The sequence below is a fragment of the Taudactylus pleione genome, unplaced genomic scaffold, assembly GCF_031769625.1.
Source record: "Taudactylus pleione unplaced genomic scaffold, aTauple2 ptg001299l, whole genome shotgun sequence".
NCBI classification, from domain to species: domain Eukaryota; kingdom Metazoa; phylum Chordata; class Amphibia; order Anura; family Myobatrachidae; genus Taudactylus; species Taudactylus pleione.
This window is the reverse complement of record NW_028285699.1, coordinates 330,138-342,627: the sequence shown is the minus strand read 5'-3', so window position 1 is coordinate 342,627 and position 12,490 is coordinate 330,138.

Below are 12,490 nucleotides of genomic sequence, written 5' to 3'. Positions count from 1 at the left end.
ACGGGCCTGAATCGGCACCAATGTACTAAAGAAGAAGAGTGATACAGTGGAGAATGATAAACTACCATCCAATCAGCTCCTATCTGTAATTTTTCAAGCACAGCCTGTAACATGACAGTTAGGAGCTGATTGGCTGGTAGTTTATTTATCTCCATTTTATCACTCGCCAAGGCTTAATACTTCTCCCCTGGAGCCTCTAAAGCTTGAAACCTTTTCTATTCAACTATACGTAATTAATATGTTCACCGTCCATTTGTATAATGACGCAAATCAGATGTCAGTTGTTTAATTACTAAGGACAGTAGAATGCAGGACATAGGTAAAACATCAGTCATGTGCTCAGCAGGTCATGGGCCTATGAGTAATAACTGTGGAGCGCAGCTTTACCTGGAGGACATTTTAGGGAATTACAAGCAACAAGGACTATTAGGGAGAGCTATCTGTGGGGTGTATTTACTAAAATGCAGGTTTTTAGAAGTGGAGATGTTGCCCATAGCAACCAATCAGATTCTAGCTATTATCTTCTAGAAGATGCTAGATAAATGTTAAGTAGAATCTGATTGGTTGCTAGGGGTTATTATCGCAGAAGTGTTATACCCCTTTTATACCACAGCAAAAACCTGGGTTATAGCTGGGTCTACCCGGGTCGCAGCTCAGTGTAAAAGGGTCCCTGAAAAATAGCCCGGGTCAAGTAACTGGCGATCCAACTCAGGCGGCTACCAGGGTATGGCCCAGGATGGACCTGGGTAACGGTGCAGTGTAAACGGTGCAACCCGGGTTATCCGACCAGGGTCATGCCTAAAATGAGCTGATTGGTGGTAGTGGAGCAGTCACCTCCCACTTTTTATGACCTCACATGTCTAGCAGGGCAGACCCAGGTTCAGTGTGAATGGGGCTGACCTGAGAATAACCCAGATCGATGGTGCTGTGTAAATGGTGTCTGACCTGGGTTGGAACCATGTCTGAAAAGCAAACATGCCTACCCTTCCGATTTTCGCGGGAGGCTCCCGATTTTTCGGGTAACCCCCCCCGCACCCCCGGAAGTGAAGTGGGCAGAATGGAGAGAATTTCTGCGGCGATCGCAGGTCCCCGTGTAGGGGGTGGGGCTTAATGCCGTGATTCTTCATTAATCACTTCATTAGCAATGCATCTTATTAAAAGCACCAATCGTGGAAATTTATCATGAAGGGGCGGGCTAAATGGGGTTACGGGAGAGGCAGTCGTTAGCTGTGTGTGTGAGGGGGGAAAGCAGCCGTCAGCTATGCGGGTAGCCGGTGGGACAAGGGAGGCAGCCGACAGTTGTTGGGGGGGGGAGAACGGCAGTCAGCTGTGAAAGGGAGCCTGGGGGATAGGCATCACAAACTGGCTTTTACACTGCAGATTTTGTGGGAAAGGGATCTTTTCAGATCCCTTTCCGCTGTCTTCCCTCTGCCTTCAGCACAGGGGCCAGAGTCTGCAGCCCCCTCTGCACAGCTCCTGCCCGCAGTACCCAGCCCCCATGCTGCTACATGTATATGACAGCAGGACAAAGGGGGGTGGAGGTGTCAGCGGGATGCTGGGGACAGAGGATGCAGGTGGCACATTGGATCGAGTGAGCAGCGGGGGAGCCAGCCTGACCCACTGCCAGGGGACAGACCCAGCCGGGAAGGTGTCTGTGAGGAGCAGGGACACAGGATGCAGGGGGCAGCAGCCACCACCGGCAGACCAGCATCTCTATGACAGCCGGGCAGACCTGACGGAGGGGATTTGTTGTCCTCGAGGTGCAGTCAGCTGTGCTGGGTGCCCGGGGCTGCAGGAGAAAAGTATCTCTTTTCCGAAAACTGTCTCCACAGAAATGTCAGTTTTTCGGTAGAGATACTTTTGTACAGGAACTATGATGAATTGCTCCGTTAATTAGGTAGAACTCAATGTGAGTTCTAAACCTAATTAACGGGATACGTTTAAGATGCCGGCGGTCGCAATCCCGACCGCCGGCATCTAGAATCCTTAATCCCGGCTAGGGTTAAATGACAGGCGTCTATAATCCAGACGCCTGTCATTTTCCCGACGCCGGCACACCGGCGCCCGGCATCCCGATCGAAGGGATGCCGGGTGCCACAAGCGGACAGCCGCTGGGGGGGAGGGTTAGGCCAACCGGGGGGGACTTAGGGTTAGGCACCCCCCCTGGAGGTGTTAGGGCTAGGCTAGGGGGAGGGAGGGTTAGGCACCCCCCCTGGAGGTGTTAGGGCTAGGCTAGGGGGAGGGAGGGTTAGGCACCCCCCCTGGGTGTTAGGGTTAGGCACCCCCCTGGGATTTAGGTTTAGGCAGCGGGGAAGGGGGGGTTAGGGTTACGCACTTAGAGGGGGGAGGTTAGGGTTAGGCACTTGGGGAGAGGTTAGGGTTAGGCACCCCTAAGTGGCACCCCTTAGTGATCAGACAGTGATAACGATATCGCTGTAAGATCGTCCTGCACCATCGTTGGTGTGCTGGATGATGGATATCGATGATCCAGCACACCACCACCTCACCAATGACTATAGCGACCGACGATCACCAATCACAGGTCCCTATCGTAACCTGGTTGATATCGACCAGGTTGGACTGCATGCACGGCCAATGGACGATATTGTAATCGTCCATACGTGCCCGCGCATCGCAGGATGTTGGTGGGTTGGTAGAGGCATACTTGCCAACAATCAGTTCCCTCCTTCCGGTCAAGACCATCGAGACCATCGGGGCTTGCGACGAGACCCTAAGGTTGGGTCTCGGCAACCGCAAGCCCCAGGGAGCTTCCTGCTCTGATCAAGCAGGAAGCTCCCCACTGACATCACTGATGATGTCAGTGCGGCCACCCACAAAACGGCAACGCCTCCGTTTGTGAAACCACCCCCCCGCCCCGCCTACAAAACGGGGCGAGCTGTCGATCAACATCGACAGCCGCCCCTTTTGTAGAGAGCTCTGGAGCAAGAGATTTTCTCTCTCGCTCCGGGGCTTGCGCACGCGCAGTGCGGCCGCTACGCGTGCGCAGGGCCAAAACATTGAGGGCCTGATTCAGACCTGCTCGTGAGTGCTCACAAGCGGGTCGAGGCTGCTTGTGAGTGCTCACAAGCGGGGCGAGGCTGCTCCGTCGTGCGCATGCGCGAGACCCGGATAGCGACGGCCAAGCCGTCGCTCCGGGTCTCGCACCAAAGGGGGCGTGCTGTCGATGGGCGTGGCTGCCCAGATGGAGGCGTTCCCATGGGAACGCCTACCGTCTGGGGGCGGCCCCACTGACATCACTAGTGATGTCAGTGGGAGTGCTGTTGGCTCTGATAGAGCCAAAATCACACCAGGGCTTGCGGCAGACGAGACCCTACCGCAAGGGTCTCGTCGCAAGCCCAATGGTCGCGATGGTCTTGACCATCGCGACCATCATCATGGATGCTCGCATAAGCTGCGGGTGGTAACCCACAGCTATGCGAGCGTCCAAGAGGCCGCACTAATAAAAAAAAAAAACGCCCTGATTCAGAGCGGGCGCTCGTTCAGAGCGTCCGGCTCTGAATCAGGCCCTGAGTCAGTTGCGAGCGCTCAGCGCTCGCGACCGACTCTGAATGAGGTCCTTAGTGCTTAAGATATCCCCACTTTCCCTCCCCCCCTTTTTTTCCTCTGACATTTGACATATTTTCACTTTAACTGTGCGCTGATTGCCCATATGGGAAACTCTATTACCCCATCGTTCCCACATGCTGGGACAGGAGGATGTTAGGAGGCTTTTACTCTGTTCCCTTTTGGTACTCGGCTTGGGGATTGGTTGAACAAGGTTACACGTTCCCCTGTGGTGGTGTCTCCATCTCCTGATGCCCATTTTTAGGGCCGCAACTGTTGGGTTAGGAGGGCACGTGCCCCTGGTGCCAGATTTGAAGGGGGCACCGAGATGGCCGGAGATGTCTAATCTGATGATGCCCGGTCCGGTGATTCTGACTGGGCTCTGTGCCTGTGCCACTGGACTAATCAGCAGGGAGCAGGCATAGAGGGACCAGGATCACCCGGAACAATAAAGTGTTTGCGCTGCGTGTGTGACATCACACGTGCTGAAGAATAGTGTGCGAGGAGTCTTCCGCTGCCTTAAGGAGGAGCAAGGAGAAGATCCAGGAAAGTGGTGGTTAGGGGAAGAGTAACACAAACACCGGCTGCTGCAGTGGTATAGGGGGAGAGACACCGGCTGCTGCAGTGATATAAGGGGAGAGACACCGGCTGCTGCAGTGATATAGGGGGGAGAGACACTGGCTGCTGCAGAGATATAGGGGGGAGAGACACCGGTTGCTGCAGAGATATAGGGGGGAGAGACATAGGCTGCTGCAGAGATATAGGGGGAGAGACACCGGCTGCTGCAGAGATATAGGGGGGATAGACACCGGCTGCTGCAGAGATATAGGGGGGGAGAGACAACGGCTGCTGCAGACATATAGGGGGGAGAGACATAGGCTGCTGCAGAGATATAGGGGGGAGAGACACCGGCTGCTGCAGAGATATAGGAGGGGAGAGACAACGGCTGCTGCAGACATATAGGGGGGAGAGACAACGGCTGCTGCAGAGATATAGGGGGGAGAGACACCGGCTGCTGCAGAGATATAGGGGGGAGAGACACCGGCTGCTGCAGAGATATAGGGGGGAGAGACACCGGCTGCTGCAGTGATACAGTGAGGGGGGGTTGGGACACAGATTGCTGTAGAGACACCAGGAGGGGGGGGAGGTTGAAAGCACAGGGTATATAGTTATGGCGAGGGGGGGGTGCTAAATTACTGCCTTGCCCCGGGTGACAAAATCCTAGTTTCATCTCTGCAATTTTAATCTATTACCGTGGAATGCGGGAGGTCTTAATTCCCCTATCATAAGAAAAAGTCACAACACGTTTATAGAGATTTAAGCCCGATGTCATCTTTTTAGAAGAGACACATTGGGCAGGGGGTGACGGATCCTCTCCTCGGACCCCTGGCAGATGTATTTCTGCTGATTATCAGAAAAAAGCTAGGGGAGTAGTAATCTTGTTCCATAAGAGCTGTCACTGTACCATACTGAACTAAGTGGCAGACCCCAATGGCCGTTACTGTATTGTAAATGTGGAGGTGTGGGGGGAGGGGGGGGGGGCACCAGTTCAAGGTTTGTTGTTTACCTGCCCAAGTCTGTTCCACTTCGTCTGGGTCCTCCAGAGTCTCGTGGGTAAGGAGTGGACAACATCCCCATAACCTGGAAATTGGATTATTTTATATACATGGGGGTTAATATACCACGAAGTCCAGGACTTCTTTAAACTCTTAATTTCACGTCCATCCTACAGGTGATTATTGCTGAGATGGATGGTTGAAAAAACGTTGTCATATATAGGCCTGGGCAAATCTTATTAAGATGGTGTCATTCCCTCGCTTGATATATTTAATTCAAGTTTTGCCTTTAATGTTATCGGCCAATGACACCAACTATGTTCATTTTCTTTTCAGGAGTTTTATATGGCAAAGTCAGAAATCACACTTAGGTTTACAAAAACCAGTGGTACTCATGTGCTGCTCTCCTATGTTATCTTAGAGATTGGTCACATAACCAAAAAACAGATGCTAATACATCTCTGGAGAGGGAGTTTCTAGAAGAGAGGAGGGGTCCTGTCACCTTTCTGCACCTTCACGGTCAGGACAAGAGGTACCGGCCCCACTTCAAGATAATCCATTGCTCTGATCTACCAGAGAGTTATGGCTTTTGATGCAACATAAGCTGGGCTTGCATGTACATAAATCACTGTACCTCCCATTCATTTTAAATCCAGATTTTCAGGACTGGCTTCAGGCCTCGTATCCATTCAATGTATGGCGTATTGGTGGAGTGATCAACATTTTTTGCCTGGTCAATAAACGGGCCAGGAGGCCTCTCACGTTCCAGGAATCTACTTATAAGTTTGGGGTATTGGCTGCAGACCCTGATGCATTTTGTCCCCGTGGACCTCATGCTACAACAGCAACCTGTGTGTAGAGGGGCAATCTTGTGTGCATATAATCATTCCCTTACATCATTCTCAGTTGGGCTTTGCTCTCTGGCTCTCGACGCTTCCGAGCCTGATAATAGATGACTTTCTTACAGCACATAATAGATCTTGTAAACTTTCATCCTCTACAATGTACACTGAAATTTTCCTAAACATACTCCACAGAAACTAGTTTTCATATTAGTGAATCTACCACACACAACTGTGTGGCAAGTTTTACGCTGACTTATTCCACCCCCTATGGCATTGGGAGTACTCAATGTCACACTTGGTCCATTACTCACCCTTGACACCTGAATGGGCACTTTTTGGCATCCTTCCACTGGGCCTTAGAATTGCAAGGTGGCAGCAGACAACTGTTGCTGGCAGTAAGTGCGCCCACTCACAAATCCATTCTGCAAGTGTGGTTACATCCTGGGTGGGGGGAGGTTGCTTTGGAGAGGGAACATAAATATGAGAGCTTCTTTGCAATGCGGAAGAGCTACATAGAAACTTTGGCCCTCATTCAGAGCCACTCGCAAACAGCAGTACGCTCGTTGCGTTCCGATGTTGAATAACCGCGCATGCGTCGGTGTAACACTGCGCATGTGCGTACGGCAGATTGCGATTTTTTTGGGTCTCGTTCGTCAAATACCGTACAGGAAGTGACATGTCAAATGTGATTGACAGAACAGGGCGTTTTTGGGTGTTGACGGGGGTGGAGATGGAAAAACGCAGGCGTGGCGAGGCATTTTTGGGGCGTACATACATTAGCAAATGCGAGCGTCAAATGTGTTCGGACCGACTCATACGTCACTGGATGATCCTCTTTCCCTTCAAAATGCTCGCACAGCTTAGGGTCTGGATTACTCGACCACATTGCCGATGGCCTTCTCCTCCGTCCCGGGACTCCACGATGTTGTTGCGATTAATCGCGGGAGGGCTGAAAAGCAATTAGTGTTGGATTGAAAACCGGCTTGGTATGTGTTTTGAAATCAGTTTTTTGGGATAGCACAAAACCGTACGCAGGTGGAACTCAGAGCTGCTAATATCAGGATGACACAATCAATTTGCGTACATTTGTGGGGGTTTATTTTGCCCTCAATTTGGTGGTTAGGGCCTATTGTAACAATAATGTCATCATGTTTTAATTTTCGCACCATTTTATTTTTACCTCTTGAATTTGCCTCGTTATATGATTTTTTAAACGTTCCTTAAAGAGCCCATTTCTTTTTTTTTTATTTTTCTTGTTTTTTGCCAGTTTTTGCCTTTTGGTCCAGGATTAAATGTAACCCATTTGTACAATAATTTCACAATCCAATGTCAGATTTTTTGTTTCAATTTATTGCTCAAACAAAAAAATAAAAAATTTAAATATTGGGGACATCTTTTTTTGCCAAAGATATGTCCCAAAATCAAACAAATTGGCCCAACATAACTGTTGACATAAACATACATCCAAAATTTAAAAACATTTCACAAGAAAGGAGAGGGAAGTTTTGACCAGAAAGGAATATGAGCCAAGCACAGAAGGATTGTGGGAAAAGTCACCATTGCTGTCACCGTTTTTTCACCCGTTTGGATGGGGGAGGGAGGGCGCCAGACCGGGTACGGGATGTCATCGGGCTGGCCTGTCCAGAGGCAGATGTTGTGGCCTCTGGACTAGGCACAGGGCTAGGCACATTTGGAGGATTGGCTGATGTTGTGCCAGAGGTGGAGGATCCTGATGTTCCGGCAGGAAGGGAGGTCGGCTCCACCATGTGCTGGCGAATGAGCTGCTCCAGGGCATTGGCGATGCGGATGATGGCCCTGGTATTTTCCGCCAGGGCCTGACAAATGGTCACGTTGGCCGCAGCATTTTGCTCCAGGGCCTCAGCCACCCGTACCAGACTGGCGTCCATCCTCTGCAGAATCTCCGTATGGAAATCCGATTTGAAATTGAGTTCTGTGAGGAGGGACACTGCCTGCGAGGGGGATTGCCCTGGACTGGCTTCTGCAGGGTCCTCAGCCGGATGTACTGGTTCCTCCCCTGCCGAGCCAGCAGAAATTCGGCGGCCAAGGCTCCCCTCTGGAGCAGACTCATCCACCTGTGTCTCTGTTAGGATAAAAGAGAAAAGCCACACATTAGAATCTACATATTGGCACAATAACATTTCAGAGTTGATGACATCAAAAGATTTACCTGGGACAACATGAGGAGCCGCAAAGTCTGGCATGTCCGTATCCATGTTGGACACGCCAAACACCTCCACAGGCTGCACACACCCCTGTGCCAGCTCTTCTAAATCCGTCAACTCCAATGACACAGGGGTGGGACCCCCACCTGTCCCCCTTGCATGCCTAGCCCTGTCCGCGAGTTTTTGCTTTAGGCGATATTTGAAGTCGCCCCATCTGTGGGAAAAAATGGAAGCCATTATCCTTTTGTTTAAAATGGTGTTTGTTTTTAGGGGGGGCAAGTGTTTACTTACCGCCGTTTGACATCCCGGGCTAGACGGACATAATCACCCACCCTATTGACAGCAACGGCTACCTCTTCCCACATTCTCCCCTTCTGGCTTAGACTCATTTTCCTGTCTGCCTGTGGCAGGATGTCCACACACTTCTGTATCAAAACCTCCATCTCCTTTCTTGTGAAATGTGGCTGCCTTTTTTTTTGGCAGCTTTTGCCGGAATACTGGGCCCAGCAGCCTCTTCCATGTCATCCTCCTCACCTATTTGTGTAAATATTCAGATTTCACAAAATCACAACTTGCCCAGTCTTATGTTTCAAATTAATCATTGATACAAAATGCATGAAAGACTTACCGCCTGACTCTTGGGCATTGTTTCCCTGGTCTGTCGCCATGTCTGAGGTCCAAACAAGAAATACACCCGAATTTTAATGTGTTTTCGTGACGTATTTATGCATGCGTCCTTATTTTGCGGCCGCATCATTGATTGTGCGTTCCTATGATCCCTCCTTAATTTGTGCGGGAAACGAAACACTATTTATGGCTTGGTGTGTCTCGAGTCGAGGTGGCGTTTTTGGATTGTTGGAGGTTACCTTGGCTGGAGTGTATTGTTTGCGTATAAAGGAGTTGGCGGTTGGAGATTATTTTGTTTGGTAGATTTGCGTTTTTATTTTCCGTTCTCTTTTTTGCTTTTTATTTTTTGGACCTCGTTTCTTGATTTGGTAAGTTTTGTGAAGTCTAACTTTTGATCAATTGTTGTTTCATTGTGTTTCTTCATTTTTTTAAATTTTGGATCCCTATTTTCATCTATTTTAGCTTTTGATTAATTTCGGACCCAAAGACCTTTTGATTTGGACTCTTATATATTTGCTCTTGGTAAGTCCATTTTTTATCTTGTATTTGCGAACTAATTAGCGCATTTTTACTACTTACTATTGTGACTTGTATTTGCGAACTAATTAGCGCATTTTTACTACTTACTATTGTGACTTGTATTTGCCAACTAATTAGCGCATTTTTACTACTTACTATTGTGACTTGTATTTGCGAACTAATTAGCGCATTTTTACTACTTACTATTGTGACTTGTATTTGCCAACTAATTAGCGCATTTTTACTACTTACTATTGTGACTTGTATTTGCGAACTAATTAGCGCTTTTTAAAATGCTTATTAATCATTTTTATATTTTTGAGGTTGCCCTTTCGCTTTTTGTGCAAACATTTCAACCCATTTTGATGTACTGTGTGCAATGTCGTTTTGCACTTTTGCCAAATGTGTGTTTCGCATATTTTAAGTTTGGTCTAGCACAAAATTTAGAAACAAAAATGCACAGAGTGAAAATTGTAAAATAATTTTTGTGATTAATTTCAGTTTGGCCGTATCATGACAATACCCCGGCATGTAAGCAGCAATGGATGGTATCATCAAGCTAAGTTGTTTTGAATTTTCTTTTGGGGTGGGTCCAAAGCCTTACATTCCAATCTTGCCATTTCAGGTTGATCTAGGGCGGATTGTTCTGGCCATGCTCCCGGAAGCCGACCAACCTCAATCTCGTCCCAGGCATAGGCATCGTAGGCGTGCAAGGCCCCAGATATTTCGAACATGTGTCACCCTTTTTGGAATGCCCAATGATGAGGTTTTAAGACGCTACCGTCTTCCTCCCAAAATCATCATAGACACTCTCTCATTAATAGAGAGTGATCTTGAGCAGCAAATTGACAGTCCTACAGCAATACCACCACTTACGCAATTTATGGCGGTGTTACATTTCTGTGCCTCAGGATTGTTTCAAACAACGGTGGGAATAGTGGCGGGCATCTCACAATCCTCCTTTTCCCGGATCCTGAGGGCAGTGATGGAGGCACTTTTCAAGCACCTCCATCATTTTATTCAAATGCCTTTGGATATGGGTGCCCTTAGTGTGGCCAAGGCCAATTTTTACCAAATAGCTGGCTTCCCACACATCATAGGGGTTGTGGATGGTACTCACATACCACTTCAGCCTCCAGCACGGCTGGAGGCCATATTTCGAAACAGGAAACACTATCACTCCCTGAATGTAATGGTGGTATGTGATGCCTCCCTCCAGATCCTGTCCCTGAATGCAAAATTACCAGGAAGTGCACATGACTCCTTCGTCATCCGGCAATCAGGGATATGGCACAAATTAAACAACCTACAAGCTGGTGATGCGTGGCTTCTGGGTAAGTGGAGACCTTTAGTACATAACAATGTTAAGCTTGATACACAGTGATCCTGATGTTGTCTATTCTTTTTCACAGGAGACAGTGGATACCCTTGCATGCCCTGGCTGCTCACTCCTTACTTGGCTCCCACACCAGGTCCACAAAGTGAGTTTAATACCGCACTTACAGCCACCAGGCAAGTGGTGGAGCGCTGTATCGGCCTTTTAAAAGGCCGATTCAGATGCCTCCACCGCTCTGGTGGCGAGCTCATGTATTTGCCGGATATGGTTTCGAAAATTGTGGTCCTGTGTGGGATCTTTCACAACATCGCCATAAGGAGTGGTGTTCCAATGCAGCCAGAGGATGCCTTACCTGAGGATGGCCCCCCCGAGGTTGGTCGGAGGTCAGTATGTGGGGGGGCCATACGCGATGATGTGGTGGCCCGATATTTTAGGTAATTATTGATCAAACAACAGTGTGTATACCCAATGTGTTCCGTTTTTTTAACGTTCATCTTTTTTTATATTAATTCTTGCACCGTCTTCTGTTTGTTTGCATAATCTTTGGCACTCCCACGATGACTACTTCCTGCTACCCTTCCAAAACCTTTCTGTGGAAACTTCGGGAATATATTCTGACACCAATATTGCAACGCCATATTTTTGAAATCATGTGGACATGGACCTTCGTCAACCAGTTCTTGATTTGTTGTGTGTTTGTTTAGTTTTTTTGGTATGTGGAGTTTTTCTGATTATCACTGTGTGTTTTGTTTGTGAGTGACCACTTTGGATTTTGATTTCTGTTGTGAATAAATATTTGGAGAGTGTAATTTGTTTCCTTTTTGGGCACGTTAGAAGCAAGTGTAAACAAACTCCAAACGTTAATTTTACCTAAGGGGTAACCCAGTAATGAAGCAAGTGGAGCTAAAATGTAATATGTTTTCGGGGTACTAACCAACACAACAAGGAATCGTGTACAATCAGTTGCCTTCGTAAGATTGTCCTGAGCAGTTTGGCCACCAAATAGGAACCTGAAAAATGGTGTAAACTATCATGTTGACCACCACAAAAAAGGAAAATGACATTGGTACTGGGAGGTGTTTCTTGTGCCTGTTTGCATTTGAAATACAACACACAATCTGTAGTGAGTTTCTGGGGCAAACCTTGCTTTAAGAGTCTACTTATGTCAGTGTAAAGAATCTTGGATTTACTCCAAACGCAAGAGACAGAGCTTGATTTTAAACAGATTTATTAAGAAACAATTTGTAAAAAAAATTAAAAAAAAACTAATTCCTAAGGAGGACCAACAGATGGTCAAGGCCCTGCATTAGCCCGGTGACCTGCTCCCGCATACGGCCCACACAATTCAGAATCTCTTCCCGACGCCTCTGTTCCTCTGTGGGTGACAAAAGTTTGGGGATTAATAAATCGATAATGAAGCAACATTGTAAAAAAACAAAAAACAAGCAAACACAAACTTACAAGCTTGTGGGCCAAAAAAAAATTACACGGATAAAACCCAGAACCCCAAAATGTCGTATGCCAAAAATACAAGGGCCCTAAAAAAAGGCACACAGGTGTGATATGTGTATGGTGACATCAGCAGGAACAGGTACAGACAACCCCCAAAAATACCCTAAGGCGAAAAAAAGTAAAAAAAAATGGGGACGACACATGATTACATACAAACAGTTTGTGGTGTCCAAAATAAACTTTAAAAACATACCATTCTCCAAAACGAGAGAGCCAGAAGCCACTCCCTGGACCACCTCGGAGGTGGCTAAATTCCCCAACCCGAGGGGCAGGGTGTTTTCTTGATCCTGGGAGGGGGTATTTGGAGGAGGGACGGATGGAGGAGAGGGGGAATTGGGCTGGAGGGGA